General features: G+C 42.2%; 1 protein-coding gene across 1 annotated transcript in view; it reads left to right on the forward strand.

The window, feature by feature from the left end:
• The first annotated feature begins 9,454 nt into the window (after positions 1–9,454).
• Positions 9,455–21,441, forward strand: part of LOC130274357 (fibrocystin-L-like) — a 352,807-nt gene continuing 340,820 nt past the window's right edge. Inside the window, exon 1 of the mRNA XM_056522609.1 lies at positions 9,455–9,600. The gene's annotated coding sequence lies outside the window, so the exon portion shown is untranslated. The remainder of the gene's footprint in view (positions 9,601–21,441) is intronic.

Consider the following 21,441-nt stretch of genomic DNA (forward strand, 5'->3'; position numbering starts at 1 on the left):
GAGGAAAAATTGAAAATGAAAAAACGGAAAAAGCCCGGGTCCTTAAGGGGTTAAATATATCCAGGTAAGTTGGAAGCTAGGTAGGTAGCCAGTATCAACTCTAAAGGATGCAACTGCACCACTGCTTATATGGGTCTACCGTACTTAATAATCAAAAATAGAACACTTTGGGGACCTTAAAACTTCACGTTTATTATAAACTATTAAAACTATAGCACCTCTACAATATTCTATAAAAACTCTGAATAAGATGGCTGCCGCCAGCTACCGCTCATACCGGCTTGTTACTGGTCCTGCAATGCGGCTTTTGGTCACAAAACACAGTGTTACTTCACAATTACTCTATTGGACCATTTTCCCATAGACACGCTAATATGCAATTACTTCTGTGAATGTATATAACTGCTTTTTATTTTGCAGTCCAATTATATGTGAGTTAATGTCCTTTGTATATTTAGTTCACAAATAGAGCAACTGGTGGAGTGCACTTCATACAATCATAGATGCATACAGAGAAATTTATCAGAACCTGTCCAGAGGAAAAGTTGCTGAGTTGCTCATAGCAACCAATCAGATCGCTTCTTTCATTTTGCAGAGGCCTTACCAATAATGAAAGAAGCAATCTGATTGGTTGCTAGGGGCAACTTACCAACTTTTCCTCTGGACAGGTTTTGATAAATCTCCCCCATAGTCTCTAGTGTTATTCAAAGTGCATAGATAATTGCACAAAGTCCTGTCTATTACATTGGGTCCCTATATTAGCACCAGGTAATGTATTCATTGTTTACTTTATTGCAAATGTCCCAAAACTGCGTTATTGCACCAGTGCCCGTCACTGGTTAACATTAACGTGATCCCTGATGAATTTAAGTGGATGAAACATGTAGGATCCCAAATACTTGAAACCAGCTACCACTACGGATGCCTAAGGACATCCTTGTGTCCAGAAAGATGTTTTCGGGACACAGGGATGCGCTCTTGGCGGCCCCACGTTTACTTTAAAAATGCAAGGACCACCGGGAGGTAGCGCACGCAGGGACGTCACTGACGTCCCATGCGTGCGCCCATAGCAACGTAGCGTGGAGGAGTGGAGCAGCAATCAAGACGTGCGCTAGCCAGCTTGATAAGTGTTACCAGCGGCACGTCAGCTCCGATGCTCCGACCACCACTCCTCCGGTCCCAGGACCTACTGCTATGGCCAGACCGGAGGAGTGGGGGTCGGAGCACTGAAGTGGGGCAGTACACAGGCATACAGCCTCCAGCCATACACTGTATGGCTGGAGGCTGTATGTCTGTGGGGGAACTATACTGCACCTAATGTGGGGGGAACTATACTGCACCTAATGTGGGGGACTATACTGTACCTAATGTGGTGTTACTACAACCTAATGTGGGGGAACTATTCTAGCAACTAAATGTGGGGGAACTACAGCCTAATGGGGGAACTATACTGCCAACCTAATGTGGGGGAACTATACTGCACCTAATGTGGGGAACTATGCTGCAACTAATGTGGGGGAACCACAACCTGATGTGGGGGAACTATACTGCCAACCGAATGTGGGGAAACTATACTGCAACTAATGTGGGGAACTATACTGCACCTAATATGGGGAACTATACTGCACCCAATGTTGGGGACTATCCTGCACCTAATGTGGGGGAACTATACTGCCAACTAAATGGGGGAACTACACCTAATGTGGGGGGGGACTATATTGCCTACCTAATGTGGGGGAACTACAACCTAATGTGGGGGAACTACAAACTAATGTGGGGGGAAACATACTGCCTACCTAATGTGGGGGAACTACAACCTAATGTTGGGGGAACTATACTGCCAAACTAATGTGGGGGAACTATACAGCACCTAATGTGGGGGAACTACAACCTAATGTGGGGGAACTATACTGCCAACTAAATGTGGGGGAACTACAACCTAATGTGGGGGAACTATACTACCAACCCTAATGTGGGGGAACTACAACCTAATGTGGGGGGGAGCTATACTGCCAACCTAATGTGGGGGAACTATACTGCCAACCTAATGTGGGGGGGAACTATACCACCAACCTAATGTGGGGGAACTATACTGCCAACTAAATGTGGGGGAACTACAACCTAATGTGGGGGAACTATACTGCCAACCTAATGTGGGGGGAACTACAACCTAATGTGGGGGAACTACAACCTAATGTGGGGGAACTATACTGCCAACCCTAATGTGGGGGAACTATGCTGCCTAGCTAATGTGGGGGGAACTGTGCTGCATACTTAAAGGGGTAGTCCACTAATAAGATATATAAGTGTTCATAGGAATTTGTTCATAGTTTTTTTTTTTTTTATCTATAGTCCGACCCTCCAACGGTCTGAGGGACCGTGAACTGGCGCCTGTTTAAAAAGTTTGAGAGTGCAAAAAATGTCCTAACCTATTTTTTTTGTGTTTTTTTTTCTTCTCGTTTCAGATCCGTGTATGCAAAGGATTACGACAGATTCGATGGATTACGACGGATGAACTTTATTTTTTTAATTTTAATAAAATGGTTAACGAGGGCTGTGGGGGAGTGTTTTTTAAAATTAAATATATTTTCCAATGTGTTGTGTCTTTTTTTAATTGAATATTCAGGCTTAGTTATGGAGGCTGTCTAATAGACAGAATCCATGACTAAGCCGGGGTTTAGTGTTAGCCCCAAAAACAGCTGGCGCTAACCCCCAATTATTACCCTGGTACCCACCGCCACAGGGGTGCCGGGAAGAGCCGGTACCAACAGGCCCAGAGCGTCAAAAGTGGCACTCCTGGGCCTAGGCGGTAACAGGCTGGCGTTATTTAGGCTGGGGAGGGCCAGTAAAAATGGTCCTCGCCCACCCTGGTAACGCAAGGCTGTTGCTGCTTTGTTGGTATCGTGCTGATACTGAATATACAGGGAACCCTATGCGTTTTTTTTTTCATAAATAAGAAAAAAAAAAATACGCATAGGGTTCCCCCTATTTTCAGTATCAGCCAGATACCAACCAAGCAGCAACAGCCTGACGTTGCCAGGGTGGGCAAGGACCATTGTTACTGGCCCTCCCCAGCCTAAATAATGCCAGCCTGTTACCGCCTAGGCCCAAGAGCGCCATTTTTGACACTCCGGGCCTGTTGGTACCGGCTATTCCCGGCACCCCTGTGGCGGTGGCTACCGGGGTAATAATTGGGGGTTAGCGCCAGCTGTTTTTGGGGCTAGCGCTAAGCCCTGACTTAGTCATGGATTCCGTCTATTAGACAGCCTCCATAACTAAGCCTGAATATTCAATAAAAAAGAAAACATAACACATTGGAAAAATTATTTTATTTTAAAAAACACTCCCCCACAGCCCTCGTTAACCATTTTATTAAAATATAAAAAAATCCTGTTCATCCGTCGTAATCCATCGAATCCGTCGTAATCCTCTGCATACACGGATCTGAAACGAGAAGAAAGGAAAAAACACAAAAAAAATAGGTTAGGACATTTTTTGTGCTCTCTGCAGGTGAGAGCGCCCATAATGCAATGTCTACCTAAACAGTGAGCCTCCAATTGGTGCAAAACTACAACTCCCAGCATGCCTAGACAGCCTTTGGCTGTCTGGGCATGCTGGGAGTTGTAGTTTAGCAAAAGCTGGAGTCTCCCTGTCTGGGTAGACACTGGCAGAAGGGTCTGTTCCCATTATCCAATACGGACAATGTTAACAGAGCCTTATACCCTTGCCAGCCTGGATCTCGTTTGTAGCTCCGCCCCTAATGGCGTCATCACCAGGGGGCGGAGCTAAGCGGACCCGCAGGGACTGGACGTAAGGGGACTTCCCCATCTTCTGTATACACTATATACAGCTATCTATAGATAGCTGTATATAGTGTATACCGCCCAAAGGGTTAACCTACAGTGTCCAGTAGTGTAAGTTAACTCTTTCCTTGCTGGGCTGGTGCATAGCACACAGCTCAGCAAGGAGTTAAGTGAGCCAGCAATGTGTATACTGTATTCACATTGCAGGGTCACTGTAAGTTCTTGCTGGGCAGTATGTATACGATTAGTGTTGAGCGGCATAGGCCATATTCGAATTCGCGAATATTCGCGAATATATGGACGAATATTCGTCATATATTCGCGAATATTCGCATATTCGTTATATTCTCGTTTTAATTTCGCATATGCGAAAATACGCGTATGCGAAAATTAACATATGTGAAAATTCGCATGTGCGAAAATCCGCCTAGGCTATAATTTTCGCATATGCGAATTTTCGCGCGCCAGTCTCACACAGTAGTATTAGAGCCTTCTTTACACCACACAAGCTGGAAGCAGAGAGGGGTGATCACTGTGATGTGTACTGTGAAGAAAAAAAAACAAAAAAAAAACGAATATTCATAATTACGAATATATAGCGCTATATTCGCGAAATTCGCGAATATGCGATATTCGCGAATAATATTCGAATTGCGAATATTCGCGAGCAACACTATATACGATGTTAGTGTTGCTCGCGAATATTCGCAATTCGAATATTATTCGCGAATATCGCATATTCGCGAATTCGCGAATTTCGCGAATATAGCGCTATATATTCGTAATTACGAATATTCGTTTTTTTTTTTTTTTTTTTTTCTTCACAGTACACATCACAGTGATCATCCCTCTCTGCTTCCAGCTTGTGTGGTGTAAAGAAGGCTGTAATACTACTGTGTGAGACTGACGTGCGAAAATTCGCATATACGAAAATGCGCATATGCGAACATTAGCATATGCTAATTTTCGCATATGCGAATTTACGCGCGTGTTAATTTTGTATATGCCAATATTCACATATGTTAATTTTCGCACACGCGAATATTCGCATATGCGAAAATAAAACGAGAATATAACGAATATGCGAATATTCGCGAATATATGACGAATATTCGTCCATATATTCGCGAATATTCGCGAATTCGAATATGGCCTATGCCGCTCAACACTATACGATGTATATCTACTGCTCAGGATCAGCTGATCTCCCGGCTCTGTAGCCCTGAGAACAGCTGATCCCGACAGTCACTTTGATCGCAGCGGGTGCCAGGAGAAGTGACATCCCTGGGATCTGTCCCTTACTGCAGGTACTAATACCCCCAACATGGAGCACACTCTGCTCCATGCTGGGAGCTGTAGTACCGGCATTAATAGACAGATTGCAGCGAGTGTCACTCCTCCTGACACCCGTTGCAACCCTCTTGTATAATGTATAGATGCAGCAGCCGATGGTCCCCTGCACTGCCGTATATATACACATATTCCTATTTCCCACAGAGTTGTGATTGGCTGGAACCATCTGAGCAATCACAGCTCTCTGCGGGAAATATGAATCGGTGTATATATACGGCGGTGAAGGGGACCATAGAAGAGTGGCTGCTGCATCTATACATTATACAGGAGGATCGCAAATGACCCCGGCGATCTTTCAATTAGTACAGGTAACTACTATTCCTATCATGGAACAGTGTGTTCCATGCTGGGAGTAGTAGTACTACCTAAAAAATTTAAAAAAAAAAGTGAAACATACACACACACACAGAAAAACGCCAAGATTTTCCCGAAAAAACGCCAAAGTCTCGACAAGAGGTATTTTTTAAAAACTGCCAAGGAGCCCAAAAACGCCAAAAGGATTAAAAAACGCCAAACTGAAAAACGCCAAGTGGATTTGGCATTTTGCAGTTTACTATTGAGTTACAGCTAACATCTGGCCGCAGCGTTTTTTCACAAAAAAAACGCCATGCGTCAGAATGGGCGTTTTTATTGGCGTTTTTGTAAAAAAAAAAATAAGTGGAAACCTAGCCTAAGTGTGAAGTAACACTGTGTATTGTGACCAAAAGCCGAATTTCAGGACCAGTAACAAGCGGGTATGAGAGGTAGCTGGTGGCGGTCATCACATTCAGAGTTTTATGGAATGTTGTAGAGGTGCTATAGTTTTAATAGTTTATAATAAAAGTGATGTTTTAAGGTCCCCAAAGTGTTCTTTTTTTGATTAGGTAGCTGGCAGATGGATAAATACCCCCCCCCCCCCCAAAATATAGTGGGTGTTGTATGCTTGTAGTGAGTGTGCATATACTGAATGTTGTATGCTTGTAGAGAGTGTGCATATAGTTAATATATTATGTTGTAGTGAGTGTGCATCCCCCTTCCCCACCCCAGAGCACAATAAAAAAAAATAAAAAAACTCACCTAGTCCCACACGGTGATCTCCAGAAGGGCCGGGCCGCGTTCTCTCTTCTCCACAGTGCAGGCACTGATGAGTGCCGTCATCAGCGCCTGCGTCGGGCAGAGGTCACGGTCGTCTTTGAATTGTGTGCGTAGTTGCTCACACAGTTCAAAGAGGCTGAGTGACCGGCTACGGATGCCACCCTGGGTTAAATTGACTCACCATATAATACAGCATAGTCTGCGGGCAGAACTGAGGGGATTCCCCCATGATCTGTCCCCCTGCATGATTTTCTGGGGGGGATGTGTCCCCCCCTATCCCCCCCGGTTCCTACACCTATGCCTGGGTTAGTAATGGATTCTGTCTACAAGACAGCTTCCACTACTAAGCCTAAAAATGTAATTGTAAAAAACGAAACACATTTAAAAAAAACTATATATCTATAGATAACTGTATATACAGCATAGCACACAAAGAGTTAACCCAGCACTGCTAAGCAGCAGCATGTGTTAACTCTTTCCTGGTAGGGCGCCTGTATAGTATACATGGGTGCCCTATGCCCTCCTGTACTACTATACAGCCAGTGGAGATATGTAGTTATGCTAAACACACTGTATATGTACATCATTCCTTGCCTCCTTATACTTTATGGGCCTGGCCCCCAGCATCCGACCCATTGTACCCTGAAGGCAGTGAGAAAACTGCCCCAGGGTACAAAAAAGACTGTTTCTACACACCAGCAAAATCTTCTTAAAAAAAAAAAAAAGCTGTGAAAGTGAAAAGCTGTGGCAGTTTTTCGGGCGTTTTTGCTGGTGGAAAATAAAACATCATTGGAATCCTAGCCTAATAGAATAAAATCACAAAAAAGAGTAATAGAATAGTGGCACCGGTACCTGGATAAACAGCTTCACGAGATGGACAGTATGGACACTCGGGCAACTACCCAGATAAACTCAGCTGGCGGAGATGCTAGGACAATGGGAAACCCAGTAAATACAAGAATGCAACAAAGAAAAACAGGCGCCCTGCACTCACCATCCAGATACTGAAATATTGGCTCCCATCTCGGGCTGCTCAATCAGGCAAGGAAGACATGAATGGCGTGGGGCGCTTAGAGGCAACTGCCGGCGGTTTCACGCATACAGGTGCGCTTCTTCAAGCCTCCAAAGGAGGGGGGCATTTTGGTGCTTTTTTGGTGCACAAAAAAGCAAGTAGAAACTTAGCCTAAGGCAGGCAGAATAGAAGTGTTAGAAAATGCAAAAATCCCCCTTTTCCTTAGCAATAGTGATGGAAAGGAAAACGTTCAGCAATGAGAAGTTGAAAGGGATAATCCAGGATGAGAAAATCAGAGCTGATTTCTTCTAAAAACTGCACCACCTCTGTCCTAATGTTGTGTGTGATATCGCTGCTCAGTTCTTGAAAAGTGAATGGAGAAAACTTGTTATATAACATGAGGACAGGTATGGCGCTGATTTCGGAAACAAATAGCTCTGTTTTCTATTCCCTTTTAACAAACTCCTAGGATCCAGTAACATTCATCTGATGGACGGCACAGGTAGGACACTCCATGTTTTTCTATACATTTCTCACTATTAACACCAGATTCATGTAACTGACACAATCATTTCAATGGCCTCAGTGCTGAACTTCTAGACCAGTGGTCTCCAACCTGCGGACCTCCAGATGTTGCAAAACTACAACTCCCAGCATGCCCGGACACCTATTCATATTTCCCACAGAGAGTTGTGATTCGCTGGAACCATCTGGCCCATCACAGCTCTCTGCGGGAAATATGAATAGGTGTATATAGACAGCAGTGCAGGGGGTCCATAGAAGAGCTGCCAGCCGCACGTATAAATTATACAGAAGGATCGCAATGGACCCGGGTGATGTGTCAATTAGTACAGGAACTACTACTCCCATCATGGAACAGTGTGAGTAGTAGTACTACCTAAAAAAATGTAAAAAAAATTAAGAAAAAAAAGTGAAAAACACACGCACACTACATTTTTATTATTGTTGCCTACATTTTTAGGTCCCTGCCCGTACACATAAATTGATCCCTGTTTTAAAAATTAATAAAAATGTTGTTATAAAAAAATGTAAATTTTTTCCTTCACTACTGTATCTTTTTTATTTTTTAATGGTACCCTACAAAATTTTATTAAAAAAGGTATCTCCATCACTTTTTTGGATTGCTAAAGTCCAAAAAGGAATAAAAAACGCCTTAAAAAACGCCAAAGTTAAGACCCACATGTCATTTTTCTTGGTGTTTTTTCACTCCCATAGACTTCTATGGGAGAAAAATGCCATGATTTTGACAAAAAAAACAAAAAAAAAACAGTAACTCACCATGCTGCAATTTTGGAAAACCGCCAAGGAGCTGAAAAACGCCAAAAAAGAGTGAAAAAACATCAAAAGGATAAAAAAAAAAAAAAAAAACGCCAAAGTGAAATCTGCCAAGTGGAATAATAATTTTGCGATTTCTCATTGATTTACAGCTAACATCTGGCCACAGCGTTTTTTGACCCAAAAAACACCATGTGGCAGAATTGACGTTTTTCTTGGCGTTTTCCCCCCAAAAAACAAAGTAGAAACTTAGCCTTAGATCTATGGGGGCTGCATAAAAATGATCGTTAAAGTCCAAAAAAGAATAAAAACCACCTGCAAAAACACCAAAGTTAAAACCCACAACGTTTTGGTTTTTTTTGGGGGGGGGGGGGGGGGGCTTTTTTATGTCCTATAGACTTCTATGGTAGAAAAACCCCATAGACTCAACATGCTGCCAAGGAGCTGAAAAGGAGTGAAAAAAAAGCTAAAGGGTTAAAAAAAAAAAAAAAGCCAAACTGATAAACGCAAAGTGGAAATATATATATATATATATATATATATATATATATATATTATATGTTTGTGTGTGTTTTCTTACATTTCTTCCCTCGCTTATAGAACCGTGAAACACGGTTGGTGACATCACACATGTGACATCACAAGGGATCCTCTATATCTTTGCCTTTCTTATAATCAGGCAGCAAAGAAGACAAGACATTTCATGGATCAGAAGGAGGATGATCAGGAGCAGCCAAATACAACCAACAAACCAAGAAGATTGGTTCTTAGCATACCTGCAAAACACCTAGGACAGGATAAGGAAAACGTTCAGCAATGAGAAGTTGAAAGGGGTAATCCAGGATGAGAAAATCAGAGCTGATTTCTTCTAAAAACTGCACCGCCTCTGTCCTAATGTTGTGTGTGATATCGCTGCTCCGTTCTGGAAAAGTGAATGGAGAAAACTTGTAATACAACATGAGGACAGGTATGGCGCTGTTTTCGGAAACAAATAGCTCTGTTTTCTATTTCCTTTTAACAAACTCCTAGGATCCAGTAACATTCATCTGATGGACGGCACAGGTAGGACACTCCATGTTTTTCTATACATTTCTCACTATTAACAGCAGATTCATGTAACTGACACAATCATTTCAATGGCCTCAGTGCTGAACTTCTAGACCAGTGGTCTCCAACCTGCGGACCGCCAGATGTTGCAAAACTACAAATCCCAGCATGTCCGGACAGCCAACGGCTGTCCGGGCATGCTGGGAGTTGTAGTTTTGCAACATCTGGAGGTCCGCAGGTTGAAGACCACTGTTCTAGACACGGGGGAAATGTATCAAAACCTATGTACAGGAAGAGAATCATCTTTCATCCTTTAGAGATTTTTGGAGAGATTTCTCAAAATCTGTGCAAAGGAAAAGTTGTCCAGTTGCCCATAGCAACCAATCAGATGGCTTCTTTCATTTTGCAGAGGCCATGTTAAAAATGAAAGACGCGATCTGATTGGTTGCTATGGGCAACTGGGCAACTTTTCCTCTGCAGAGGTTTTGATAAATCTCCCCCTTTTTTTTTTTATCTTTTAGAGGCCTTTTGAAAAATGAAAGGCGCTATTTGATTGGTTGCTATGGGCAACTGCACCACTCTTAGGCTGCACAGATTTTGATAAATCTCCCCCACTGAGGGGAGATTTATTTAAACCTGTCCAGAGGAAAAGGTGCCCAGTTGCCTATAGCAACCAATCAGATCGGTTCTTTCATTTTTAACAACGCCTCTTCAAAATGAAAGAAGAGATCTGATTGGTTGCTATGGGCAACTGGGCAACTTTTCCTTTGCACAGTTTTGATAAATCTCCTCCTGAGTCTCTAGGCCCCTCCAACTGACCTCTATATATTGGTTTAATCGTGCGGTGATGATAACATTTTTCTTAAATTCGATGTTAGGAGAGCCTAACATTATATCAGTTATTTTACTTCACATTATAATAAAAGCATTACCATAGAATTCAGGTGCTTAGGCCGAGATAATTGTTTAGAACTTGACAGAAGATGAAAACTTATGTATAATGGAGGCACACACACACACACACACCACACACACACACACACACACCACACACACACACACACACCACAACACACACACACACACACCACACACACTCACACACACACACACACACACACCACACACACTCACACACACACACACACACACACACACACCACACACACACACACACACCACAACACACACACACACACCACACACCCCACACACACACACACACACACACCACACACACACCACACACACTCACACACACACACACACACCACACACACTCACACACACACACACACACACACACACACCACACACACACACCACACACACACCACACACACACACCACACACACACCACACACACACACCACACACCCCACACACACACACACACACACACACACACACACCACACACACACCACACACACACCACACACACACACACACACACACACACACACACACACCACACACACACACACACCACACACACACCCATACCCCCCCCACACACACACACACCACACACACCACACACACACACCCACACCCCCCCCCACACACACACACACCACACACACCACACACACACACCACACACACCACACCACACACACACACACACACCACACCACACACACCACACCGCACACACACACACACACACACCACACACACACACACACCACACACACACACACACACACACACACACACCCCCACACACACACCACACCACACACACACACACAAACCACACCACACCACACACACACACACACCACACCACACACACACACCACACACACACACCACACACACACACACACACATGCACCTATGGGAGCTGCATGAAATGAAATTATGTATTGTTTATTTCTGGGTTGAAACTTCTTTAGATCTGGGAGAAATCTGTGCCCCTATGTACTATTGTGGATATTGTAATCAGAGATGAGCGAACTTACAGTAAATTTGATTCGTCACGAACTTCTCGGCTCGGCAGTTGATGTCTTATCCTGCATAAATTAGTTCAGCTTTCAGGTGCTCCAGTGGGCTGGAAAAGGAGGATACATTCCTAGGAAAGAGTCTCCTTGGACTGTATCCACCTTTTCCAGCCCACCGGAGCACCTGAAAGCTGAACTAATTTATGCAGTATAAGTCATCAACTGCCGAGCCGAGAAGTTCGTGACAAATCGAATTTACTGTAAGTTCGCTCATCTCTAATTGTAATGATGGAGGATAAATTACATATTTTTTTTAAACTACTCTAGGTATGCTGGGTAGGTGAATTCTTGGTTTTAATTTTTCAGTGATATATCCCCTGAATGAGTGCTGCCTAGTTTTTTGAATCATCTCTTTTGAGACTGCCCTTATTGTAAACCAGTATTAGGCTAGGTTTCCACACAGTTTTTTTTTCTGGCAGTTTTTGGAAAACTGCCAATGATGTTTTGGATCCAAAGCCAGAAATGTATTCAAAAAGAATAGGGCATATAAAAGAAGGACTTACACTTTTATTTCCTTATGGATCCACTTCTGACTTTGGCTAAAAAAGTGCAGTGGCAGTTTTCCAAAAACTGCCAGATAAAAACCTGTGTGGAAACCTATCCTCATTGTAGTACATCCCTCATTTACAAATTTCCACCTTTTTCTTTATCTCTTCAGTTTTCCCTCCTATGCATGAATGTGCTTTTCACAACTTTTGGTGCATTTCACCTCTTATTTCTAAGTAAAAATTCACAAGGGAAAAAGGTGCCAAAAATAGGGCGGATAATATAATAAATTACCCGGATTATGAAAAAAGAAGAGGCCAGGTCCACATTTGGATTAATAGTGTGATAGAAGATTTATTCATCCAGATGACATTAAATCTGTTAGAGATGAGCGAACTTACAGTAAATTCGATTCGTCACGAACTTCTCGGCTCGGCAGTTGATGACTGCAGTTTTCTGCATAAATTAGTTCAGCTTTCCGGTGCTCCGGTGGGCTGGAAAAGGTGGATACAGTCCTAGGAGACTCTTTCCTAGGAATGTATCCACCTTTTCCAGCCCACCGGAGCACCTGAAGGCTGAACTAATTTACGCAGGAAAAGTCGTCAACTGCTGAGCCGAGAAGTTAGTGACGAATCGAATTTACTGTAAGTTCGCTCATCTCTAAAATCTGTTCATGGTTCTGCTTTGGAATTCAACTTCAATCCAGAAGGCTAGGATACCACAGAGGTTTTTGCATTGTGTTTTTTCTTAGGCTTTAAAACGCCAGAAAAAATGCCAGAAAAAACACCAGAAAAAAACTGCCACTGTTTTTCCCTGCGCTTTTCGTTTTTTCTGGCGTTTTTTTCAGACATTTTTACCTTTGTGTGGAATTTGCCTTTTTTGGCCCCTTTAGCGCTTTTTTCAAATTTGTTGGATACCGAAAAAAAAAAAAAAGATGGAAAAAATGTATTTAACAAAATTTTTATTTAATAACAAAATTTTTATACATTTTCAATGAAGTGTGTGTGTCACTTTTTTTTCAGACTGTTCCATGATGGGAGTAGTAGTAACTGTACTTATAGACATATCGCCCCGGGTGTCACTCCTGACACCCGGTGCAATCATCCATAATATAGCAGAGGTGCTCTATACAGCGCTCGCATCTCTGCACTATAATCCGTCCGGCCAGCGATGTAAATAGAAATTCACATTACTCATTCATATTTTATTTTCTGCCCAGTGTGGGGATTGGTCGGATGGTTGCCTCCCCGCTCTTAGAGGGAAATAGGAGTGAGAGATGTTCTATTCATATCACTGTCTGGCCGGAGTATAGTGCAGAGATGCGAGCACTTTATAGAGCCGCTCCGCATTTCTGCTTTATTATGGACATTTGCATCGGGTTTCAGGAATGACACCAGCTGTGATCTGTCCTTAACTGCAGATACTACTATTCCCAATATGGAGCACACTCTGCTCCATGCTGGGAGCTGTAGTACCTGCAATAATAGACAGATCCCAACCAGTGTAACTTCTGTTGCGATCTGTCTATTAATGCAGGTACAACAGCTCCCAGCATGGAGCAGAGTGTGCTCCCTGTTGGGAGTAGTAGTACCTTCAGTTAAAGAAAGATCACAGCGGATGTCACTTCTGACACCCGCTGTGATCCTCCTGTATAATGTATAGATGTGGTCGGCCGCTCTTCTATGGTCTCCTGCACCTCATATACACCTATTCATATTTCCCCGAGAGAGTTGTGATTCTCTGGAACCATCTGGCCAATCACAGCTCTCTGCTGGAAATATGAATAGGTGTATACATATGGCAGTGCAGGGGACCATAGAAGAGCGGCCATCCACATCTATAAATTAGACAGAAGGATCACAACGGACCCGGGGTGATCTATCCGTTAGTACAGGTACTACTACTCCCATCATGGAACAGTGTGTTCCATGCTGGGAGTAGCAGTACTACCTAAAAAAAAATAATTAAAAGTGAAAAACACACATACACACTACATTTTTATTATTGTCAGCTACATTTTTAGTGCCATGCTCACACACAAATTGATCCCTGTTTAAAAGTTAACAAAAAATTTGTTATAAAAAAGATACATTTAGTTAAATACAATTTTTCCATCACTACTGTTTTTTTTTTTTTTATTATTATTCTTTTAATGGTACCCTATGAAATTTTATTAAAAAGGGTATCTCCATCACTTTTTTGGATCGATAAAGTCCAAAAAAGAATAGAAACCAACGGCAAAAACGCTAAAGTTAAAACCCACCTGGTGTTTTCTTGGCGTTTTTGATTTCCATAGACTTCTATGGTAGGAAAACGCCAAGATTTTCCCGATAAAAATGACAAATGGGCGTTCTTGTGTGAAAATCCAGAGTGGAATTCTAGCTAAAGTGTGAGCTGCTGGAAGGGACTTTTTTGTGTGAACTTGGCGAGAAGTACTGTTGCCTGGTCTTGGTCTGAAATCAGTCAAATGCATTCTACATCTCCCCCTTTTTCTTCATACTTTTTCCGTACCATATCTACCATAACACTCCCCTGCTATTTGGGGAAATTGGAGAATTGAGTGCTTACATACATTGTCTTGGCTCAACTGTGTTGTGTCGACTGTGTCCCTGCATATATACCAGGTGAGTTCTACTACATAAATGGGATTAGTGACTATTTGGATGAGTGCTGCCCGTTTTTTAATTCTTTTCTTACGTAATGAACAGAGTCATGTCCTTCTGGGTCTATTTACTGGGGGGGGGGGGGGGGTATTCATCAAGAGTGGTGTAGGTGAACGTCTTTTTACCTAATTAAATCATGTGGTTTCCCTGTTTGTGTGGCCATGACTTTTTTATTTTCATCCAACCTCATTGTGTAAGGGCTTATTTTTTGCAGGAAAAGCTATACTTTTTATTGGTATTATTGATGGGACACATGTTACCTTTTGATAATTTTTATTCCAGTTTTTGGAACAAAATTAGCATATCTTGTGTTTTTATGTAGTTTTTTTTATAGTGTTTACTCTGCAGGATAAATAACATCATTTTAAAGTAAAAATCATTAGGAATGTGGCAATACCTATTATGTATAGTTTTTTTTTTCATTATTTTATAATACATGGCTTTATTAGAAAAGGGGCATTTATATAATTTTTTTACACTATTTATTTAAAAACATTTTATTTTCACACTTTTCACCTGTTATACTATACTGCAGTACAACTTTACTGCAGTATAGTATAACTGTTATGACAGTTCGCCTGTACGATCCAGGCTAGGTCGCGTTGACAATCTTGTGGGAAGATGGACACAATTTTTCCTGGAATTAATGGAACATACCATTACCTGTGCATCCACCGCTTTAATCATTGTGGGGCTAGTGGCTATTTCTGGGAATGGGAGCCTACCTGTACACCCTGCGTCTTCAACTGGTTAAGCCCTTAAGGACCCGGGGTTTTTCCATTTTTGCATTTTCGTTTTTTCCTCCTTACCTTTAAAAAATCATAACTCTTTCAATTTTGCATCTAAAAATCCATATGATGGCTTATTTTTTGCACAGCCAATTCTTCTTTGTAATTACATCAGTCATTTTACCCAAAAATCGACGGCGAAACAGAAAAAAAAATCATTATGAGACAAAATAAAAAAAAAACACAATTTTGTAACTTTTGGGGGCTTTCGTTTCTACACAGTAAATTTTTCGGTTAAAATTACACCTTCTCTTTATTCTGTAGGTCCATACGATTAAAATGATACCCTATTTATGTAGGTTTGATTTTGTCATACTTCTGGAAAAAAATCATAACTACATGCAGGAAAATGTATACGTTTAAAATTGCCATCTTCTGACCCCTATAACTTTTTTATTTTTCCACGTATGTGGCTGTATGAGGGCTAATTTTTTGCACGGTGATCTGAAGTAACAATACCATTTTTGCATTGATAGGACTTATTGATCCTCACTTTTTATTCATTTTTTCATGATATAAAAAGTGACCAAAAATGCACTATTTGGGACTTTGGAATTTTTTTGCGCATACGAAATTGACTGTGCGATTTACCGTATTTTTCGCCCTATAGGAAGCACCGGCGTATAAGACGCACCCAATTTATAGGTGCAAAATCTGAAAAAATAAAGATTTTGAACCCAATAGTGGTCTTCAACCTGCGGACCTCCAGATATTGCAAAACTACAACTCCCAGCATGCCGGGACAGCCGTTTGCTGTCCGGGCATGCTGGGAGTTGTAGTTTTGCAACATCTGGAGGTCCGCAGATTAAAGACCACTGCATAGGAGGTAATACTCACGTGTCCCCGCCGCTCCGGACCCGTCACCGCTGCCCTGGATGTCGCTCCATCGCTGTCGCCGTGTCACCATCGCTCCCGAACATCTCTGCTGCCGGCCGGGTATCCTTGCTCTTCGTCGCCGCCATCACGTCATTACGCACGCCGACGCACGTACGCGACGACGTGATGACGAGGAAGGAGAGCGCCGGCCATACAGGAGATCCCTGAACGGAGAAGACACCGAGGAGGCAGGTAAGATCCCTCCCGGTGTCCTGTAAGCACTAACCCGGCTATTCAGTTGGGCTGTTCGGGACCACCGCGGTGAAATCGCGGCAGTCCCGAACAGCCCGACTGAACAGCCGGGTTAGTGTCACTTTCCCTTCAGACGCAGCGGTCATCTTTGACCGCCGCGTCTGAAGGGTTAATGCAGGGCATCACCGCGATCGGTGATGTCCTGTATTAGCCGCGGGTCCCGACCGTTGATGGCCGCAGGGACCGCCGTGATAGGGGTGTATTCGCCGTATAAGATGCACCAACTTTTCCCCCCCAGTTTTGGGGAAGAAAAAGTGCGTCTTAAACGGCGAAAAATACGGTAATTAACGATATATTTTTATAATTCGGACATTTCCACACACGGTGATACCACATATGTTTATTTTTATTTTATTTACACAGTTTTTTTAATGGGAAAAGGGGAGAAGGTGTTAAATGATCTTTATTCACGTTTTTTCCACTTTTTTTGCAATGTTATAGCTCCCAAAGGGAGCTATAACACTGCACACAGTGATCTTTTACATTGATCAGTGGTTTCTCATAAGAAACCACTGATCGATGATTCTGCCGGTTGACTGCTCATGCCTGGATCTCAGGCACTGAGCAGTCATTCGGCGATAGGACAGCATGGTGGCAGGTAGGGATCCTCCGGCTGTATTGTAAGCTGTTCGGGATACAGCGATTTCGCCACGGCGATCCCGAACAGCTCCCTGAGCTAACCGGCATGGTTTTACTTTTACTTTAGACGCGGCGTTCAACATTGAACGCCGCGTCTAAAAGGTTAATAGCGCACGGTGGCCCCGCGTTATAGATCGGGAGGGGAGGTTAAACCAGTGCCTCTTGACGAATAACATACTGGAAAATTTGACTACACTTTTTAAACTTATGTTGTTATATTATTTAGCAATAAAAATTACAAAAACAGATACACACATAAGTATTGGGTTCTATCCTTGTTCTATGCTTCTATCCTTTTATAATTGATAATTTTTGGGCCAGGTAGTCCGATGACTTAGCCATCTCTATAATTTTTGACTTGGCAATCTTTATAATTTTTAAAAATTATTATTAGAATTTATTTGGCAATTTAAGAGCAGCATGAATGTAGGAATGTTTGGAAATAACATGTTGGAGGATAAAATTGTGGGTTTTCCCAGAGGACAATATAAGTAAACAGGGGGGCCATAGCTATAGAGGATAAACTATTTTAAGGGTAAACTCTAGAAGTGAAGAGATAGGGGGAGATTTATAAAAACCTGTTGAAAGGTAAAGTTGCCTAGATCGGCATAGTTTCTTTCATTTTGCGAAGGCCTTGTCAAAAATATAAGAAGGGATCTGATTTGTTGCTATGGGGACCTGGGCAACCTTTCCTCTGCACAGGTTTTGAAAAATCTCCCTCATAGTGTTTAGGCATTTGGGTAGCTGTAAGATTCTTTAGCACAAGCAATTGAGTTATTATTGTATTTGTATTTATACCCACTAACTTCTAAAGAAGTTTTAGTCCCTCTGTTATCTGTTAATGTCATTTAAAAATTGAAAGCTATGTAAGAAAGACATTTGCCTTCCATGTCTATTTATTAAGAAGTGCCTTTACATAAGGGCATCATCTGGGACACTCTACTGACAATTTAATATCCATTGTTCTCTTAAAGGGGTTCGCCGGTGCTTACACATCTTATCCCCTATCCAAAGGATAAGGGGATAAGATGCCTGATTGGGGGAGTCCCGCAGCTGGGGACGCCTGGGATCATGCATGCGGCACCCCGTTTGTAATCGGTCCCCGGAGCGTGTTCGCTCCGGGTCTGATTACAGTCGACCGCAGGGCCGGCGGTGTGTGACATCACACCTCCGCCCCTGTGTGACGTCACGCTCCGCCCCTCAATGCAAGCCTATGAGAGGGGGCGTGATAGCTGTCACGCCCCTTCCCGTAGGCTTGCATTAAGGGGCAGAGCGTGACGTCACATGGGGCGGAGAAGTGAGGTCACACGCCACCGGCCCTGCGGTCGACCATAATCAGACCCGGAGCGATCACGATTACAAACGGGGTGCCGCGTGCATAATCCCAGGCATCCCCAGCTGCGGGACTCCCCCGATCAGGCATCTTATCCCCTATACTTTGGATAGGGGATAAGATATGTAAGCACCGGAGTACCTCTTTAAGGTGGTTTAACTATTTAGCCACATCAGACATGTATGCATGTGGGATAGTTTGAATTGGGAAATAGGTGAAGGATAACAAATATATGAAAGGATGGCAGCATATTGTAACTTTACGGTTTGCTTTTTTCAAAGCTAAGGAGGCGTGTATAATTCGCAAAAAGGCTATTTATGGAGATGGACAGGCAGGCTAAAGGGGAGGAATAGGCCTGTATTTTGAACCTAAAAACCCTCATGGGTTTTTAAGTGCAAAATGTGTAATTTTCCCTTATGCTGCAGGTAGTCTGATAACTTGGCAATGTGAGAACAATATGAGTGTAGGATGGTTTGGGAAAATAGGTGTAGAAGGACGAGTGGGTGAAAGGATGGCAGCACATAGAAACTGTATTGTTTGCTTTTTTTTTTCAAAGGAGGAGTGTAAAATTGGTAAAATTGCCAATTTTGGAGTAGGCCTGCATTTTGAACATGAAAACCATCACGGGTTTTTCTTGCCTCAAAATGGGTAATTTTCCCTTATGCTGTTACCCTTTTTTAACCCCAAATTTTTGGGCCAGGTAGTCCGATAACTTGTCAATTTGTGAACAGTATGAGTGTAGTATGGTTTGGGAAAATAGGTGTAGAAGGACGAATGGATGAAAGGATGGCAGCATATGGAAACTATACTGTTTGCTTTTTACAAAGCAAAGGAGGAGTGTAAAATTGGTTAAAAAGAAAGCTGATTTGGGAGATGGACAGGAAGGCTGAAGGTAAGCAGGAGGCCTGCATTTTGAACCAAAAAACCTTCATGGGTTTTTGGGTTCAAAATGTGTAATTTTCCCTTCTGCTGCTACCCTTTTATAATCCAAAATTTTTGGGCCAGGTAGTCTGATAACTTGGCGACTTGAGTACAGATTGAGTGTAGTAATGTTTGGGAAAATAGATATAGAAGAACGAATAGATGAAAGGATGGCAGTACATGACAACTTTACTGTTTGATTTTTCCCAAACAAACGAGGAGCGTAAAATTGTATAAAGGTTATTTTTGGAGATTGACAGGCAGGTTGAAGGGGAGGAGGTAGGCCTCTATTTTTAACTTAAAAACTCAAATGGGTTTTTCGGTTCAAAATGTGTAATTTTCCCATAATGTGCTACCCGTTTTTAATCCCAATATGTTCGGCCACGTAGTCCGATAACTTGGCGACTTGAGAACAGTATGGGGGAGATTTATCAAAACCTGTACAAAAGAAAAGTTACCCAGTTGCACATATCGACCAATCAGATTGCTTCCTTCATTTTGCAGAGGCCTTGTTAAAAATGAAAGAAGCAAGCTGATCGGTTACTATGGGCAACTGGGCAGCTTTTCCTCTGGACAGGTTTTGATAAATCTCCCCCTATGAGTTTAGTATGGTTTGGGAAAATAGATGTAGAAGAACGAATAGATGAAAGAATGGCAGCATATGGCAACTTTACTCTTTGCTTATTTCAAAGCAAAGGAGGAGTGTATCATTGGTAAAAAGGCTATTTTTGGAAGCGGACAGGCAGGCTAAAGGAGAAGAGGTAGGCCTGTATTTTGAACTGAAAAACTGGAATGGGTTTTTGTGTTCAAAATGTGTAATTTTCTCTTATGCTGTCATCTTTATAATTCAGAATTTTTAGGTTCAGGTCATCAGGTTATGTGGCGATTTTCGAGCAGTATGAATGTAGGACTGTTTGGAAAGGTCATGTTGATGTCTCAAATTATGGGTTTTCCAAGAGGATAATATAAGTAAATAGGGGGGCCATAGCTATAGAGGATAAGCTATTTTAAGGGAAAACTCTAGAAGTGAAGAGAGAAGATTTATCAAAACCTGTTGAGAGGAAAAGTTGCCTAGTTGTCCATAGCAACCAATCAGATAGCTTATTTCATTTTGCAAAGGACTTGTCAAAAATATAAGAAGGGATCTGATTGGCTGCTATGGGGAACTGGGCAACCTTTCCTCGACACATTTTTTGATTAATCTTCCTCATAGTGTTTAGGCAAATGGGTAGCTGTAAGGTATTTTAGCACAAGCAATTAAGTTATTATTGTATTTGATAGTGTATGTATAAGATTTCTTACCCGCCTCTGTCTTTGATAGTTTATGTATAAGATTTCTTACCCGCCTCTGTCTAGTGTGTGCATGTTTGAGCCCTTGGAGCACAATTTTTCCACAAGGAACTGAGCATATCAGTTTTGTAATAGTGGTTTGAATAGTTGGGTTTTTACCAGATGCATCACAAACCTCACTTGCGTACTGTGCCTGATTTTAAAGAGTAAATAAAGTCAAACCAATTATACCCTCTATCTTCGAAAAATGTTTATGTCCCTCTGTCGCCTTTTTATGTCATTGTAAAAATGAATGCTATGTAGGATAGAGCTTTGCCTTACATGTCTATTTATTAAGAAGTGCATTTACATAAGGGCATTATCTGAGACACTCTACTGTCAATTGAACCTCCATTGTTCTCTTAAGTTAGTTGAACTATTTAGCCACATCAGACATGTATGCATGTAGGATGGTTTGAATTGGGAAAACAGGTGAAGGACGACAAATATATTAAAGGATGGCATCATACTTGCACTTTACTATTTGCTTATTTCATAGTAAAAGAGGAGTGTAAAATTGGTAAAAAGGACAATTATGGAGATGGACAGGAAGGCTGGAG

This window comes from Hyla sarda, chromosome 5, assembly GCF_029499605.1.
Source record: "Hyla sarda isolate aHylSar1 chromosome 5, aHylSar1.hap1, whole genome shotgun sequence".
Lineage (NCBI taxonomy): Eukaryota > Metazoa > Chordata > Amphibia > Anura > Hylidae > Hyla > Hyla sarda.